Here is a 20,198-nt window from a genome sequence, read left to right as displayed (position 1 = left end):
ACTCTATGTAAACAGAGAGATAGGACTTCTGATGGGGTTTTCATTCCTCCCTGCTACTAATATCTATCCAAGTTAAGTGCATGCATCAGTGAAAGAATTCATCACAGCAATTGTTTGTCTGCCTCTCCCCCTCCATTATTGTTATTACTTGGACTATAGTAGATATGAACAAGCATATATATCCCTTTCCATTTCTTCACCAGGCATTATATTGATTGCTATGTAAAACTGTTCATTTATTTAAGCTCTCACTGTCTTTCGAAGGTTATGCAACTGGCAATAGTTAGGATAACCTTTAGTTTGACCTTTGTAAGCAATCACAACATGCCGGGAAGCAGCACCATTTAAGGTTTGATGAAGTATTGACTTTTATGCACGTTCAAAGTGGTTTCTGAAAATTGAGGTCTAGTTCAACCTTTGGGGAAAGTAAATTTTAATCTCTACACAAGATTTTATTTAATTTTTAACTTTAAACAGAAATCACTAACAGTGACTGAAAAACATTTTCTGCTCTTTTTTAAAAGAAAATTTCCAACAAGCTGAGTAAGGCAAACCACTAGCTAGCAATCTGGCTCCCCATCAGACTAATTTTGACCCAGAAGAGATATTCAACAAACACCTGGAAGAGAGGACCAGGATGGTGTGTCATCCACTCAACAGCTGACATACACTGCAATATGAAAGTGCACTGAAGAAATAACTACTGGTATGTCAGGCATATTGTGGAAACACAAGAAGCCTCCAGGGCTAAAAGTAGCTTAGTTCCCTGGGGACTAGTATTTTGTGTCTTTCTAATACGTTCAGGAGGCCACCAGTAAAATCAAAATGGAGAGAAGGATGGGTGCAAGAAGAAGAGAGCCCATTCTGAACTGCCAAATATTATTTTGTTCATGTAAATGAATACGGTGTAGAATCGAAATTGTATTTTAGGTTGAGGGGATGGGAATTCTTGCAAAGACAAAAATGAATAGACTTGTTAAGCCCAATCTTGCTCCCAGTGTCTTCGATGGAAGGATTGGGCTCTTTATGGAATGTTGACGTGTAGTGATGACCATGATGGATCAATGCTGGAAAGAATTCTAGTCCCAGATTTTTAAAGCTATTGAGGTGTTGCTGCACTCAGAGTTGCAGTAACTGATTTAGGAGCCTGTCTCATTTTCAAAAGGGATTTAGGCACAAAAGGGATTTAGGAGTTTAAAACTCCTTAGGTATTGCAATGCTGAGCACAGCAACACCTAAATATGCTTAATAATCTGGGCCATAGACTGAGATTATTGCTGCATTCGGACAATTTTCTGCCACTGCATGGCATTTCTTGTATGACCTCCTATGGTCTATTTGTCATCATTCCTCTGTTTCCTATGGCTTGTTTCTGTCTCCTCTGGTTTTTCCTCCATGTTTCCTTAAAACAGAAAGCAGCAAAAAGTACAATTAATGTTCTGATATGAGTTTGGCTTTATATTGTACATAGCTTGGGGGGGGATTGTTTGTTTTAATTGAATTGTGATACCGTTTCTCCCTCCTCCCCGAACAATAAAAACACTTAATAAAAAAGGGCTTTAAATAACAACATAGTCAACATTTTAAGCCTAGTTCCATGATAATTTCCAAGGAAAAAGGTCCTTATCAAAAGCCCTCTTTCACATGCTCCAAGTCGGGACTTATGAAACAAGAAATCAGGGTCATGGGCACTGTGAACTCTACTTTCATAAAGGGTTTGATCACTATGCTCTAGATAGGCTGCAATCTGTTGCGCTTGAGGCAGGAATTATTGGGTGAAATTCTATGGCCTGTGCTATGCAGGGGGTCAGATTAGATGATTATAATGGTCTCGTCTTAAAACATATGAAACTCCCTAGTAAAATGAGGAGAAAAAGTGTAGTTGGGGTAGGAGGTTAGAGAGGATTTAAGAAGTGTCTTGTTGCAGTACTTTCTGCCCCCATTCTGGCTTGTTAGCAGGTGTGGTGCAAAAATCACTGCCTTGTGAATGAGCAGAGTATTTTCCCCTGCTGTACCAGACCTCCCACGTCTGTTACTGGGGAGGGGAGAACATTTCAAGGATGAATCAGAGCTGTACTGCATAGTAGAAAATATAATAGAAAAGATTTTATCAGGAGAAAAGAAAGATATTCCACTTCCCTTCTTATATACAAAGGTTTAGGAGACAGCTGGAAGAAGAAACATAAAATATTCAGTAGGGAAATGCACATCTCTGTGAGGCTTTTTAATTGTGGTTTTAAACATGCCTGCCCTGTAGGCTCCCTTTTGTCCAAGTCCAGGTGGTTACTCACAGGGGAGAGCATGTTTTCCTGCTCTCTGAGAAATCCTTCAAACCACCTGGGGTTTCAAGCAAGACATAAAAAGGGACCAACCCGTGACCTGATCGATTTTTCAGAGGTGCTGAGGATCTGCAACCTCTACTGAAATTCGAGAGGTCAGAGGGGTACAATGCCTTTGAAAATCAATTACCTCACTTATTGAGGTGACTTAATATGGATTCATATTCCTAACTTTAGGCACCCATTGGGAAACTTTTCCCTAGGAGTCTATCTGGGTATTTAAGTTGGAATTATGGAGGCAGGTGAGTATGAAGGTGACATTTTATATAGCCATTTTTCTTGCTGCAACTGCATTTTGTAATGGGACAGGGCAGACAAGCCTGTCACCAGGTCAGTGTTACTGAGATACAGGCAAGCTGGTTCAGCTGTGGACTGGGGTAATCAGGATTGACAAGAGTTCCATTAACAGCTACTAAGGGGATTTGAAACATTCTGTGAATTGGCCTTGAATGAAGCTCTTAAGCTTGAATTCTCCTGTGATCCAGCACCGCATATGTAACATTAGAAGAGAAAAAATATATATAAACCAAACGAGCCCCCATATATTTGTTTGTAACGATAGGTCAGCCAGGCATTGATGCCAATATCCCAGATCTTTTGCAGCTTCTGCAGGAGAGTTTCTGATGAACAGAGCCCTAAGCATCTATTCAGGGATATTGCTCTAGTGGAAAGATAAATGTTATTCCTTCTACAGCACAGGTATGATTGTTAGGTCTGATAGAGATGGACTGTAAATGGAGCTTGTATGGGCAGAGATAAAAAGGAGCTTCGGGTTTAAAAAAATAAAAACAGCAGGAAAGAGATCAACTAAGAAGGGTCAATCAGTCTAAAATAACCACTTATGTCAAGGGACCAACACATACTAAGTGTACGATGACAGGCTGGGAATAAGAGTGGAGTCTGCTAGTAAGTAATTCCTTTAGTTATTGTAGAAGCAGGGTTCTGGAGTCACTGAGGAGACAAATAATATCAGTAAGCTAGCACAGAGCAATTTAAATCCATATTTATTTCAGATAAATGAATATGTATATGCTTCTTGTGACCTTTGCCAAATGCCATTCTTTATCATCCCAAATAGCATTTCAAACATTTTAATCAGGGTAAGATTTAGATGTCTTTTCTTTTTTCTTTTTCTTTTTCTTTCTTTTTTTTTTTTAAGTGAGGCTCTCTCCCTCTCTCTCTCTCTCTCTCTCTCAACACAAAAGCTGAGTGGAGTCCTTCAAAATACTAAGAGGGTCTGATCAGCTATGAGAAGTTTCATCAAAGTAAACAAGCTGCAAGTGGCACCCTTCTTTAGTTCAAGTACAATAGCACACAGTTCTTCTTGCCATGCAAAGGAGATTGGTGGAAAAGAAAAAGGAGAGTGACTTTCTTCCATTTGTTTAAGTTCAGAGAGAGATCATGCATGCCAGGATCTCTAGAATCTGACCTAGCTGAATTCTGAGATGTTGCAATTTAGCAGAAGAAAGAAAAAATGCAGTGACGTGGAGTTTAACAGTCCTAGTGACTGCTTCTTCCATTCACATGTAGAGAGCTTACATGGTTAGTTCCCATCAAATCCAAAAGGCATTGCAGACTGTAATCCCTCACCTATCAATGGGCAAAGATACATAACTACAACAGTGAGATGAAAGTTAAGAGCCAGCTCATCTAATAGCACCTCTTTGAGGCAAACATGGTGATGATCATCTCTATCATTGACCATCAGCTAAAAAGAACAAAGCCAACCCAAGCCATCATTTTTTCTACTTTGAAACTGCTGCAAACCCTTTTCATTCGAGCCTGCCATCAGCAAACTGCTCACACGTGTGCGGCTACAGAATGCAGATAGCAGAAGCTGTTAATAAATACAGCAGCCATCCCTTTCCCACACACCATTACCCCCAACCCATGGGAATTCAACCAGATCACCTCTACAATGTGTCTTGGATATGCTAGACTCCAAATCTGGACCTCATGGATGGTAGCCAGTAATGTCTTCGGAAGATACCACACTCCATGTCCCTGACCAGGACTTTGTAATGTTCAAAATAGGCAATGCATCCATCCCAGATTATTCCCTCTGGATTTGTGATTGGAGGGTCCTTTCTGCAATCGGAAGGAGGGATATTTGCTCCCTCCTCACAGAAATTGCTTCTCCCAGAGCCCTCTGTCATGAGCTTTTACAGCACAACGGAGCTTAGTAAGGCCCTGGTTTTTAACCCAAACTAGTGCATGCTGGGACAAGACACTTACAGATTTCAGGCAGATGACTGAAAATGCCAGGTGGGTTCAACTAAGCCGGTTTGTTCTTTACCTTAACACTGAACCTGAACATTGTTAAGACTCCCAGGTAGGGTGACCAGATGTCCCGATTTTATAGGGACAGTCCCGATTTTGGGGTCTTTTTCTTATATGGGCTCCTATTACCCCCCCACTCCCTGTCCCGACTTTTCACATTTGCTGTCTGGTCACCCTACTCCCAGGGTATGTCTACACAGTGATTAAACACGCGTGGCTGGCTTGGGTCAGCTGACTGAGGTTCATGGGGCTGGGGCTGGTGAGATGTAAAACTGCTGTGTAGATATTTGGGCTCAGACTGGAGCCCGAGTTCTGGGACCCCACGACTGGGGAGGGACCCAGAGCCTGGGCACCATCCCAAGCACAAACATCTGCAATTTTTAGCTCCACAGCCTGAGCCCTGTGAGCCTGAGTCAGCTGACACAGGCCAGCCACAGCTGTGCCGTGGGTCTTTTATTCCAGTGTAGTCGACATACCCTTGTAACCTGGGAGACAAGGCAGCTTACTTCTCTGGTTCCACCATGCCACCTGCCTGATGGAGAAAATTAACATGAAGAACTGGAAGCAGAGTAATTTTTTTTAAAGGTTATGTTAAAAGTGGAATCGGTTACGCGACTTCTGTTCTGATTGTGTTGATCATTCATTAGTTTAGTGGAGAAGCCTTGGAGCATGGGGTTCCTGCCATCTCTTCCCAGCACACTGCTGTTGTACAGTATGTCCCCTTCTGAATCTATATGGCAATAAGAGCTATAGAGAGAGCTGAATAAAACATTGTTGTGATGCTGTTTGAGATGGGAGGGAAAATGGTCTCCCCCATCTGCCTCATCCTGGTTGAAATGCAGGGGGAAGCCGTGGGAGTAAGCAAAAACGCAGCATGTTTGCAAGGGCTTCTGTGAGCCCTCCAGAGGAAAATAAGTATCTGATTAGAAATCATACTGTACAATGCTGTTTCTTCTTACAGTCATACAGTGATGTTGTTGACTGCTAAATTATGAAGGACTACAGCAACACGGCTAAGCCACAGAGAAAGGAGAGCAAAAAATACTGGCTCTCTATTTTTATGACACATACATCTCTATAAAGGAAACAATAACATAGGGAGGGCGAGATAGGCATTTAAAAGTAATAAATGTAAGGCATTTCACTAATAAGGAAGCATTATTGGGTTTATTCTAAGCTCCAGTAACAAGGCCATACAATGACAGGTTTCAGGGTAGCAGCCGAGTTAGTCTGTATCCTCAAAAAAAACAGGAGTACTTGTGGCACCTTAGAGACTAACAAATTTATTAGAGCATAAGCTTTCGTGGGCTACAACCCACTTCTTCGGATGCATATAGAGTGGGATTGTAGCCCACGAAAGCTTATGCTCTAATAAATTTGTTAGTCTCTAAGGTGCCACAAGTACTCCTGTTTTTTTTTTAAGGCCATACAATGACCATATATCTGGGGTGGGGTATGGTGGAGAGCAGAAAATCAATTCTTACTGGTGACACATATCCAAGTACATAGAAACCCGTTTTAAGTGATCACTCAAGGGAGCAACAACTTGCAGTGGCCTTCAATAAGAAGATGGAGCAAAAATAATAATACATTTAGGTCTGTCATTTAAGACAGGAGTCTTAAAGATGGCCTCTTATACAGGTTTCACTGTATTTATATTTAGAATGAGCTGCAAAGAATTCTTTACAAAAAAAACCAAGAGAACTTGCTGCATGATGAGGTTTTGCTTGACCTGCCTTCCTTCCAAATGACCTACTTAGCTCTCAACATTTAGATATGCATTGCATGTAATTGGACTGTATACAGCAGGAGTAGCAAAGAGCTTTCTAGCTGGAGGATGTGGTTTGAAAGAGCAGTGATCAATGGATTCTGGCATTAGTATCTTTCTTCTTTCTGGGCGTAACTGGTATGGCCATCAATATACATAAACTTTTAACTAAGAGAACATGGTAGTGTGCTTTTCCTCAGTTTGAGCAATGGGTTTAAAAAACAGTCATTTTTTTAAATACCTCTGGTTTGCATAAATGGTCTAACAACACACACATGTTTTAGGACGTATTGCTTAACAGAACTGGTTGAAATTCTTTGTTCAAAACGTTTTTTAAAAACTGGAAACCCTCGCATAAAGCTCCTGTTTTATCTAAATGTTCCATATTTTTGTCATAGCCAGAAATGTCGCTTTTTGCTTTGTCTGTTACCCTCTGTCCCTTTTATTCCTTCTTTCTCTTTCCAGGGTTCGGGGTGGTTTGGTTTTGTTTAGCTTTACTTTTCACTGCTCTCTAATTTTCCCTTTTGCCACTCTTTTACTTCAAAAGATTAAGTTTTGAAAAAAAGTTAGAGTGGGAAAAGGCAAATGAAAAAAAAAATACCCCAAACTCTAAATATTATTCATTCTGTTGCATTCAGTAGCAAAAAGCGGCGAAGGGGAAAAAGAAAAACAAAAAAATAACTTTAAAAAAAAAATTACTAGCCCACTCTCCTCTACCCCGTGATAACTCCAAAGGCCATAGAGAGGGGCAGGAAACCAGGCCAGCCTATTGGACAATGAAAGACCTGGCTGATAGATGTCCTGGGAACCTTTACATATAAGAAGCAGTTAATATGGCTTTATGGAAAGTAGGTCTTGTCAAGAAAACCTGATTTCATTCTTTGATGAGGTTACAAGTTTGGTTGATAAAGGTAATGGCATAGATGTAATATATTTAGACTTTTGTAATATGTTTGACTTGGTACCTCGTGGCATTCTGACTAAAAAAAATTAGCACTATAAAACATTTTTATTTGGGGGAAGTTCTATGGCCTGTGTTATACAGGGGGTCAGACTAGGTGATCACAATGGTCTCTTCTGGCTTTGGAATCTATGAATTTCAATGGAGCACATGTTGAATGGATTAAGAACCAGCTAACTGACTGATCTAAAAAGTAAGTTGTCAATGGAGAATCATCATCAAATGGTTTTTTTTTCTAGTGGCATTCCTCAGGGATCAGTACTAGGCCTGACATTATTCAGTATCTTTATCAATGATCTGGAAATAAATATAAAAATCACAGCTGATAAAATCTGTGGACAACACAAAGATTGGCAATGTGGTAAATAATGATGAGCAAAGGACAGCCATGCAGAACAATCTGGATGTCACTTTGAAGCTGGGCTTATTGAAACACAATGTGTTTTAATACAGCTAAATGCAAAGTTATACATCTAGGAACCAGGAATCCAGGCCATACCTACAGAATGAGGGACTGTATCCTGGAAAGCATGGAAAAGGTTTCACGGGTCAGAGTGCACAAGCAATTCAACATCAGTTCCCACTACAATTCTGTGGCAAAAGGAATTAATGCAATTCTTGGATGTATAGAAAGGGCAGCAGTGAATAGCATAAACGAGGGAGTAATGATGAAGAGTAGGGAGGTGATTTTACCTCCACATACAGCAGTGGTGAGACTGACACAGAAATACTGGGTATAGTTCTAGTGTGCACATTTTAAAAAGAATGTTGAAAAATGAGAGAGGGTGCAAAAAATGATTTGAGGGTGGAGAAAATGCCCCAGAGTGAGAGACTTAAAGAGTTCGATCTGTTTAGTTTATTGAAAAGACGCTCAAGAGGTAACTAGATGATGGTGTATAAACTTCCATAGGTAGAAAATAGCAGATACTAAAAGGCTCCTACTAATACAGCCCAATATGCCATTAGCGTTCTTGGCAACAAGGGCACACTGTTGATTCATAGCCACCTTCTCGTCCATTGTTATCCCCAGGTCCTTTTCTGCAGAACTGCCAGTCAGTCCCCAGCCTGTAGCAGTACATGAGATTCTTCTGGCCTAAGTGCAGGACTCTGCACTTATCCTTGTTGAACCTCATCAGATTTATATTTGGCCCAATCCTCCAATTTGTCTAGGTCACTCTGGACCCTATCCCTACCCTCCAGCATATCTACCTCCCCCCCCCCCACCTTAGTGTCATCTGCGAACTTGCTGAGGGTGCAATCCATCCCATCATCCAGATCATTAATGAAGATGTTGAAAAAAACAGCCCCAAGACTGACCCCTGGGGCACTCTGCTTGATACCGGCTGCCAACTAGACATCAAGTCATTGATCACTACCAATTGAGCCCGACGATCTAGCAAGCTTTCTATCCACCTTTAGTCCATTCATCCAATCGATACTTCTTTAACTTGCTGGCAAGAATACTGTGGGAGACCGTATCAAAAGCCCTGCTAAAGTCAAGGTATATCATGTTCACCGCTTCCCCCATATCCACAGAGCCAGTTATCTCATCATAGAAGGCAATCAGGTTGGTCAGGCATGTCTTGCCCTTGGTGAATCCATGTTGACTAGTCCTGATCAGCTTCCTCTCCTTGAAGTGCTTCAAAGTGGATTCCTTGAGGACCTGCTCCATGATTTTTCCAGGGACTGAGATGAGGCTGACTAGTCTGTAGTTCCCCAGATTCTCCTTCTTCCCTTTTTTAAAGATGGGCACTATATTTGTCTTTTTCCAATTATCCGGGACTTCACCCAATCGCCACAAGTTTAGGCCCTGAGTCACACCAGCCCCATGGCACAAATGAGGAGTGTCAGTAGAAAAACAGCTGGGAAGCTGATGGAAAAGGACTGCTACTGTGTTGCCACCTCTGACCAGTGGGCCAGACAAGCGAGGGCCTGGAAGAGGCAGCTAAGCGACTGCAATAAAAGTAGGAGCTGTCCTCAGATCAATGGAGGAAGAAGGAGCCAGAAGGCTAGCAGGTAAGGTCATAAGAGAGACCTGGAGTTGATGGTATGGAGATAGATAAAGAATCAGCCAGCAAGGCTGCAAGGAGAAGGCTAAGATTTAGCAGGAACAGGGGCCATTTGGGTTGGTAGGAAGCTAGAGTGAAGTCAGAAAAGAACTACCCACCCCGGATACTGACTGAAGAGCAGTAGCATAGGAAGGCAAACTGCTGCACAAGATGTGCCATTCAGCTACAACCCATCTAGAAAAAGGTTTCAGCTTCCCACTGACACAGGGGCAGGAGAGCTCCAGATGCTGGAATCCAGCTGCAGTAGAAAGCTGTGAGATAGGGTCACAAGGCAGGTCTGCAGAGGAAGTAACCCATATGTTTTGTGCTTCAAATGTCAGTGCTTCTTTAAAAAGAGCCACATAAGATACAGCCCACTTCTGCCCCATCCTCCACAGTAGAAGGAAGAAAAGACAGTTCCACAATCATGAAAGAGAGTTTCTTTGGTTAAAAACCCATGCTGGTTAAGAGGGGAGGTGAAAGCGGCAATAAAAATTAAAAACATATATAACAAAATGGAAAAATGGGGAAGCTGATGGCAATGAAAACAGCAGTGAGGAAATGCAGATAACTGAAAGGAAAAACTAAAGGAATCTATTAACTATATGTGGTTGTTAAAGTTAAGGATAATAAGAAGGGAGGCATTGTGCAGCACAGAGGAGCAGATTCCTTGAGATCCACAGCCATTGACTAATATCCATTTTAAGGTTGTCAAGCGATTAAAAAAAATGATCGCGATTGATCATGGTGTTAAACAATAATGGAATACCATTTATTTAAATATTTTTGGATGTTTTCTACATTTTCAAATATATTGATTTCAATTGCAACACAGAATACATAGCGTACAGTGCTCACTTTATATTTATTTTTTATTACAAATATTTGCACTGTTAAAAAAACCCAAAAGAAATAGTATTTTTCATTTCATCTCATACTAGTCCTGCAGTGCAATCTCTTTATCATGAAAGTTGAACTTACAAATGTAGAATTATGTACAAATAAACTGCATTCAAAAATAAAACAATGTAAAATTTTAGAGTCTGCACATCCATTCAGTCCTAGTTCTTGTTCAGCCAATCACTCAGACAGACAAGTTGTTTACATTTGCAGGAGATAATGCTGCCCTCTTCTTGTTTACAATGTCACCTGAAAGTGAAAACAGGCGTTTGCATGGCACTGTTGTAGGCGGCGGGTCGCAAGATATTTACATGTCAGATGCGCTAAAGGTGCATATGTCCCTTCATACTTCAACCACCATTCCAAGTGACATGCGTCCATGCTGATGACGGATTCTGCTCGATAATAAGCCAAAGCGTATGTGTTTCCAAGCTCCTTTCAGTAGTGCACAGCCTGCCAGATGATTTTAAATTTGATTTAGAGAAAGCACCTAGATCCCTGGCTCCAAAGACAGTCTCAAATTCCAGACCTCATGCATCGATTGTCAGATTTCTCAGTTTTAGCGTAAAAGAAATAATAATGCTGCTAGCTCATGGAAAAAAACATTTCATGAACATTTTTGAACAATGACAAGGAAGTTTTAAGTTCATGAAACATTTTTCCACAACTCTTTTTGATTGGTAAAAAATCCCATTCTTATTTTTTTTTAATTCCTAGTTCCCCACTGGAGAAAGGTGGTGGTGGTGGTGTGGGGGGGTTAATTTAGATTTTAAAGAGAAATTTGTTATTTTCCTCACTTTCTCACACATTAATAAAAAACAAAAAACCTTCCTCTCTTATTTCCCCACTAGAAAAATAGAAAGAGAGAGTGGGACTTCACCCACAACTCCAAAGAATCATTTGACTGCAATGGCAGTCAAAAAAGCTAACAGAATGTTAGGAGCCATTAGGAAACGGATAGATATTAAGACCAAAAATATCATAATACCACTAGATAAATCCATGGTATGCCCACACCTTGAATACTGTGTGCAGTTTTGGTCACCCCATCTCAAAAAAGATATATTAGAATTGGAAAAAGTACAGAGAAGGGCAACAAAAATGATAGGGATAGGGAATGGCTTCCATACCAGGAGAGATTAAAAAGACTGGGTCTATTCAGTTTAGAAAAGAAACAACAAAAGGGGGATGTGATAGAGGTCTATAAAATTATGAGTGGTGTGGAGAAAGTGAATAAAGAAGCTTATTTACCCCTTCATACATAGGTGCTGGAACTAGGGGTGCTGCTGCACCCCTTAGCTTGAAGTGGTTTCCATTGTATACCGGGTTTACAGTTTGGTTCCATGGCTCTCAGCACCCCCACTATACAAATTGCTTCAGCACCCCTGCCTTCATGTAACACAAGAACCAGGAGTCGCCCACTGAAATTAAAAGGCAGCAAGTTTAAAACAAACATAAGGAAGTACCACTTCACATGATGCATGGTCAACCTGTGGAACTCATTGCCAGGGGTGTTGTGAAGGCCAAAAGTATAACTGAGAAAAGAATGAGAAGTTCATGGAGGATAGGTCCATCAATGGCTATTAGCTAAGATGGTCAGGGATGCAACCCCATGCTTTGGGTGTCCCTAAACCTCTGACTATGTATTAAATCTTTTAGTCAGTGGCTTCAGGCATGCTTATTACAAGGTGAAGAGGAAATAGTAGTTGTGATTTGGTAACCAATGGTAAAGATTGAGTGTTTGATGGCAACCACTGTAAGAGGCAGAAAAACAAACAGCTTGATTTTTCAATCCCAGGATGAGTTTTCAACTGGGCAGGTTTGATATGGAGTTATTGGGAGAGAAAAAATATGAGCTTTCAATGTCACTTTTACAGAATCACTTTACTCATTATAACGGCTCTTTCCAAACTGGCAAAGTATTTTAGATTGTTGTAAGTATCGTTGTAGCTGTGTTGATCCTGTAATATTACAGGAAAAGGTGGGTAAGATAATATCTTCTATTAGACCAACTTCTCTTAGTGAGAGGGAAGTATGTAAGCTCGAAAGCTTCTCTCTCTCACCAACAGGACTTGGTCCAAGAAAAGATATTACCTCACCCACCTTGTCTCTCTAATATACTTTAGAGTTTGAACGCTGCTGGCATGCCGCTACAGCAGTGCTTCTCAAAGTCGGGCCGCCGCTTGTTCAGGGTAAGCGTCTGGCAGGCCGGGCCAGTTTGTTTACCTGCCGCGTCTGCATGTTCGGCCGATCGCGGCTCCCACTGGGCGCGTTTCGCCGCTCCAGGCCAATGGGGGCTACGGGAAGCGGCACGGGCTGAGGGATATGCTGGCCACCCGTCCCGCAGCCCCTATTGGCCTGGAGCGGCGAACCGCGGCCAGTGGGAGCCGTGATCGGCCGAACCTGTGGACGCAGCAGGTAAACAAACCGGCCCGGCCCGCCAAGGGCTTTCCCTGAACAAGCGGCACACCAGCTTTAAGAAGCACTGATCTACAGTACTCTAGCTGCATCTCATATGGATTATACAAACCATTTTTATTTTCTTACTTGTATACTAGAACACATCCTTAGACGACAGACAATATCAGCGAAGTCATGAACTTCGAATATGTGATTACCTAGCAGAGCAGAAGGCATTATTCTAGTCTGTCTGGGACTGAATATAATATGTATTAAATAAAACCTGTCTAAAACCTTTCTATACTGAAATTTGGGGCAGAAAACATAGCTCATTTTCTTTTGCAAAGTGCTATGTGTGCTGTCCTTTTGGTGATTACAAAAAGGTTATTAATAAGTTTGCCCAATGAGCCAAAAGTCTCTAAAGATGAACAGTAATTTCATTCCTTACATGGTGGGAGGTTTTGTTCTTTAAAACAAGGAAAGGAAATATTTTTAGAAGACTGTAAACTGTTTAGAATAGAACTAAGCAGTTTTGACATGGTCTCTTTTTAACCCCTTCCTGGCCACCAGTATATTAACATGGTCATCCCTTGAGCCCCCTGAATACTGGACATCAGCAATACATGTCTGACCTCTGTGCAATAGACTGTACTGTCATTCACACAATTAAAGTTCCTGCACAAATCATCATGATTTCAGGTGACCATTAATCCAGGAGCTACTGACATGACAGATCATAAGGGCTGGGTCTCAATTTTTTGTAGTATGGGGCCCTTAATCTTCCAATAATTGACACATATTTTAACCCATAATTGCTTCTGCAAAGTGGTGATAGCTTATTGTGCGACTCCGTATCTGGTGATCTTTAATTGGTGGGTTATTAGTATGATGGGCCATAGCATGGGAATGAATGTGTTTCTAATTGTATAAAGTGCACATACCCTGAATATGCAGGGTAATAATTCAAAATGCAGTGTGTGTAATAAGTCATTAAAAATGCAGTAGTTACTGTATATGCCTGATGATTATCATGGCTGCATGGCATATTTTATTCTGTTTGTGTTATCACAGATTAATACCATCAGAGAGAAATAGTACAGGGAAGGCAAAAATAAGAGAAAAGGAACTTTTGAAGACATCTGCCAATTTTACTACTATTCAGAATAGTGCTGTATTAAAAAAAAAATCTTACTGTATGGCCAAATAAGTCATGTACTAATACTAATGAACCTCAAATTCACAAGCAATGAAATGCGAAAATCCTGAAACTACAAACCTTTTTTCCCATACACCCAATAGCTAATTATCATATTTGATTTAATAACAGCTGTAGATGAGTTAAAGAAAATCCCTTCTAAGGGATCAACTTTTCACTATAACTAATGTTTACTGATGAGTTTAAAACCTTTGGCAAGAAGGTTCCTGTTGTAAAAGACAACCACTTAGCTATTGCATAGCTGTGCATGCTAGCACCATCATGCCAGTATAGATTACACAAAAATCATGTTAGAGTGCTGGCTATGAACCAGAAAACATGTGATGTGTAATTTTATTTACAGGGATTCAAATTCATTTAAAAAAATCATCTGCATCTTTTAACTAATTACAGCTTGTTTTTAAAATTGATTCCATTTTGTGTGCAAATGCCCAATTTTGTTCATGTTAGCTACAGAAGACTTCCATTGATGTCAGTGGTAGTTTTGCAAGAGTACCCTTTTTAAAAAGATATATTCCTACAGTAATGGTCCAAAGCACTGACGTTTACTATAGAAATACTGCAGTGTTTGTGGCTCACAGTGTAGAATGGTGAGGTGTGTATATATACATACATACACACACACACACACACTTTTTTTTTAATATACAGACAAGGCAAGCAAGATTTCACCCCCAAATGCAATAAACAAAATCTCTTCTTTAAAGAGGATGGAAACAATAAAAAATATAAGAGAAAGCTGTGTAAGCAGATGTATTCAATAAATATATCTGTTCTGTATTCTGGAAAAAACAGATAAGGTAGTCATATCATATGATGATGATAATACTGTTTCCATTCCACTAGTATCTCAGAAGGATGTTAAACAGCAGCTACTAAAGATAGACATTTTTAAATCCGCAGGTCCAGATAACTTGAATGCAAGAGTTTTAAAAGAGCTAGCTGAGAAGCTTACTGGACCATTAATGTTGATTTTCAATAAGTCTTGGAATACTGGGGAACTTCCAGAAGACTGGAAGAAAGCTAATGTTGTGCCAATATTTAAAAAGGGTAAACAGGATGACCCAGGTAATTATAGACCAGTCAGTCTGACATCAATTCCAGTCAAAAAAATTAACAAAGTATTAAGGACAGTGAAATAATAATGCCAATCAACAGGAGTTTATGGGAAAGAAATCCTATCAAACTAACTGGATATCTTTTTTTTCCCCATAAGATTGCAAGTTTGGTTGATAAAGGCAATAGTGTCTATGTAATACACTTAGACTTCTGTAAGGCATTTGACTTGGTACCGCATCATATTCTGATTAAAAAACTAGAATGCTATAAACTTAACATGACACACATTAAATTAATTAAAAGCTGGCTAACTGATAAGTATCCAAATGTAATTGTAAATGAATCATCATTTAGCAGGTATGTTTCTAATGAGATCCTGCAGAGATTCAATGTTGGTCCTATGCTGTTTAGCATTTTTATCAATGACCTCGAAGAAAATATAAAGCCGTCACTGATAAAGTTTGCAAATGACACAAAAATTAGGGGAGTGGTAAATAACGAAGAGGACAAATAATTGATTCAGAGTGGTCTGGCTTGCTTAGTAAAATGAATGCAAGCAAACAACGTGTTTTAATATGGCTAAATGTAAATGTAACACCTATCAGGAATGGTCTAGTTATTACTTAATGCCCTGCCTTGAGTGTAGGGGACTGGACTAGAAGATTTATTGAGGTCCCTTCCAGTCCTACACTTCTATGATCTAGAACAAAGAACATAGGACATACTTACAGGATGGGGTGGCTATCTTGGAAAGCAGTGATTGAAAAATATTTGGGAGTCATGATGAATAATCAGCTGAACATGAGCCCCTTGTGCAACATTGTAGACAAAAGGGCTAATGCATTCCTTGGGTGCATAAACAGGGGAAGCTTGAATAGGAGTAGAGAGATTACTTTACCGGTCTACTTGGCACTGGTGTGACTGCTGCTGGAATACTGTGTCCACAACTCAAGAAGGATGTTGATAAATTGGAGAGGGTTCAGAGAAGAGCCACAAGAACGATTAAAGGATTAGAAAACATGCCTTATAGTGATACTCAAAGAGCTCAATCTGTTTATCTTAAAGAGAAGGATAAGGGGTGACTTGATCACACTCTGAGAGTATTTTCATGGGGAACAAATATTGAATAATTGGCTCTTCAATCTAGCGGAGAAAGGTATAACATGATCCAATGGCTGAAAGTTGAAGAGAGAGAAATTCAGACAGGAAAAAAGGCACACATTTTTAGCAGTGGGGGCAGTTAACCATTGGAACAATTTACCAAGGATCGTGGTGGATTCTCCATCACTGGCACTTTTTAAAATCAAGATTGGATGTTTTTTCTAAAAGATATGCTCTAGGAATTATTTTGGGGGAAGTTCTATGGCCTGTGTTATACAGGAGGTCAGATTAGATTATCACAATGGTTCCTTCTGGCCTTAGAATCTATGAAATGGCATATATCAGAGAGGACTAAACAGCTAATGGCAATGGGCTATTTTGGGGCAGTGGAAAGGGAAAACAGTGCCTCATCACATAACTGTTTAACAATACCATATCACAAGTTGCATATACTAGGATGCCTCACCTCTGCTGCAAAACACTGAAGCAAAAGCTCCTTACAGATTTCTATACTGATTTCACAGAGCTAACTAATGCTTTTAACCCACTACAGCAAATGGACTCTAGAGCTTAACTAGTGCTTAACTTTTGTATATCAGGGGAAGGAGGTTATAGGGTCTGAGAACAGAATGGTGCAGCTCATTACCAATGTGGAACAAGGTTAGGTGGTTGGACAGCTCAGTCCTGAATTTCCTGGCACTTCTTACTCTAAATGACAAAATTACACTGTTTTATGGAAGGGTATTGTATTTAATGTTGTCATCTTAATGGAGGTTTGTGTGCTGCAGATTTTGCATAAAAGACTACCCTGCATGGACACAGCACTGTCCAGTGGGTGTAGTATCCTACAGCTCCTATATGGGACACCAGTGCAGACGACAGTAAAGTAAGTAGCTTCTGTATATAATAAACTATGGCTCCATACTCTCACATTTCCACAGACATCATTAGAGGTTTGCCACTGACTTCAACGGGAGCAACATCAGGCATCAAGAGCACAAGGTTCTAACATTGAGCTAAAGGAGAACTCCTTTTACATTGAGGCAGTAATAAACGGTATAATTGCTGGGTCATGACCTCAGGGAGACACAAAACCACGCCCAACCAGACCAGCGTATTACACACAATAGCTGCTTTTCAAATATGAATAACTTATCTGGCTTAAATAGCATCACAAGCCAGGCTTGGTCTATGCTACCAACCCACGCCGGTATAACTACATCACGCAGGGGCGAGGAAAATCCTGACCTCTGAGCAATGCAGCTCTACAGACGTAGCGCTGTCAGCACTGGGGGTCAGGTTGATGGGAGGGCTTCTCCAGTCGACATGATACCACCTCTCAGGGAGGTGGAGTACCTGCGCTGATAGGAGAAGCTCTCCCATCAGTCTAGGTATTGTCTTCACTAAGCGCTACAGCAGCCAGCTGCACTGGTGCAGCTGCAGCACCGTAAGTGTTAACAAGCCCTACATATCTTTTTTTTCTTTAATCCATTTTTGTTGCTATAAAAATGAGAGAAGGAATGAGAAACAAAACATAGATCAGCTGCAGTTCAGCTACAAATATTAGACTCGAAGCAGGAACTAATTCTGAGTGGGAGGGATAGCTCGGGGGGGAGCATTGGCTTGCTAAACCCAGGTTTGTGAGCTCAATCCTTGAGCAGGACCGGCTCCAGGCACCAGCTTAACAAGCAGGTGCTTGGGGCGGCTAAGGGAGAGGGGCGGCACCTGCGGCAATTCGGGGGCGGCAGGTCCCTCACTCCCTCTAGGAGCGAAGGACCTCTGCCGCTGATCGCGGGTTTTTTTTTTTTTTTTTTTTGCTTGGGGCGGCAGAAATGCTGGAGCCGGCCCTGTCCTTGAGGGGGCCATTTAGGGATCTGGGGAAAAAATCTGTCTAGGGATTGATCCTGCTTTGAGCAGGGGTTTGGACTAGATGACCTCCTGAGGTCCCTTCCAACCCTGGTATTCTATGATTCTAAGTCTTATGGTCTGTGTTATGCAGGATGTCAGACTAGATGATAATTATGGTTCTTTCTAGCCTTAAAAAAACAAAACACACACACATATTATAGATATATAGATAGATAGATACACACACACATATATACACACACATATGCAGTGTTCTGCTCTCAATAAAGCAAAGCCAAAATAAGATGATATTTTTAATAAATGAAGTACAGGCTACAGATCTGTGTGTTACAATAAATGGGAGAGGGAAAGAGACTGGGGAAAGAAACACTTTAAAAAAAAATTAAAACTACAGTATCTCAGCAGTGCCAGAAAACTAGAAGACAAAAGTCTCCCCAAAGCAACACAGAAACATCATTGTAATAGGAGACTGGATGACTCAGGGGGCTGGAGTGGAATATGGCCCCTTTCACCTCTAGGTCATGGGTTTGAATCCATTTTCAATTGGCTGAGACTAGAAGTTGTTACTATCTGATGGGCGTTCGGTGACCTATGTGAAATTTGTTGGTTGTCTCAGCCCTGTCTGTAGGGGACAGCTGTCCAGATCACACAAGCCATCATCACAATAGTTACCCAACACATACTGTTCTCGCAGACGACACATCCATTCAGTAATTGCCCACGTGGCTTGAAGCTCTAAGGGACACCAAGGTTACACTGCTGCCTTCTGTTTCAGGAGTTGACAGGCATGCTTGCCCAGCCTGAAAGAGACTAAGAGAAATTCTCATGTCCCCTTTGTTCTTCAGTCCCGATATTTGCCCTCCCCTCTTCTCTGCAAGACTGAGAGAAAAGTTGTCTGCATTCCTCTATAATTATCCCAGTACTGCCAACCCCAAGCATTCAAAAAGCACGAGTCAGCTCCCCTCCCCCAAAATAATCAATAGATTAGCTTTAAAATCATGACCTTTTTAAAAATATATATATTAAATTTGGGCTTCCCACTGCCTCCAAATGTGCTTTCTGACTTTATGATACACAGTTTCAAGCTTTTCTCTAAAAAAACAGCAAAGAGGCCAGTGACACTTTAAAGACTAACAGATTTATTTGGGCATAAGCTTTCGTGGGTAAAAAACCCAATTCTTCAGTTGCATGGAGTGCATCTGAAGAAGTGGGTTTTTACCCACGAAAGCTTATGCCCATATAAATCTGTTAGTCTTTAAGGTGCCACCAGACTCCTCGTTGTTTTTGTGGATACAGGGCTAACACGGCTACCCCTCTGAAGTTTTTCTCTGCAACCATGAACGTTGGAAACTTACTTTTAAAAAATGAAAACAGATTTTTATGTATTCACATGACTCCAAGATCTGGGGCTTTAAGAAAAACATCAAATATCACGAGACTCTTGATAACAATCAAGAGTTAACACTGCATCTTAATATGTTTGTTTAAAATATATCATGTTCGCATACATGGAGTACGAGCATCAGCATTTCTACTGGTGCTTAGAGGATGCGATGCCTAGACACCAAGGAACTTGACCCAAAGCCTGCTGAAGTCAATGGGAATCATTCACAATGGGCTTTGGACCAGGTCCAAAAAGACCAGTATTGGATCTTTGTCTTTTTCAAGTCCCAGAAGGATACCAGGAGAGGGATTTTGACTCACTGTTGTAGGCTGCAGTCTCAAAATTCATTTTCCCATCTGCTTCAGTATCCATCCTTGGATAGCATTAATGTAGCAAACACTGTCTGAGAGAACTCTGTCTCTCTCAGAAGTGATGTAGGATGGGCTTGACATGATTTTCTTCACTTACATTCACACAGTCCATTCAATTGGTCTTCTCATTATCAGTTTCCTCCACATCCTCGTACTTCCTCCACCTTCAACCCAGTAACCAAAACAGACACTTCAGCGTCTGTGCCCTGCTGACCACTAGCCAGCGCCATCATGTATTAGCTGAATCAATCATTTCAGCAGCTTAATTCACTCTTCCTCTCACTTTCCCCTCCCATGAAGGAAACAGCTTGCAATTCCTGCAGGTGACACACACTAAAATGCCACCCAGCACAACTGCAACACAACAAAAACCTCCTGAACAACCAGGAATCACACAGCACACTGCAGCAATGAACTGAAGCACAGTCTGTTTCCCATAAATTACAGATCCAGAGCCTAATCCCATAGTTCTTGTTGAGGCAAAACTCCCGTTTGATTTCAG

Source organism: Malaclemys terrapin, chromosome 1 (genome assembly GCF_027887155.1).
Source record: "Malaclemys terrapin pileata isolate rMalTer1 chromosome 1, rMalTer1.hap1, whole genome shotgun sequence".
Taxonomy (NCBI): Eukaryota; Metazoa; Chordata; order Testudines; family Emydidae; genus Malaclemys; species Malaclemys terrapin.
The sequence above is the reverse complement of the archived record's forward strand: the minus strand, read 5'-3'. Positions refer to the sequence as shown.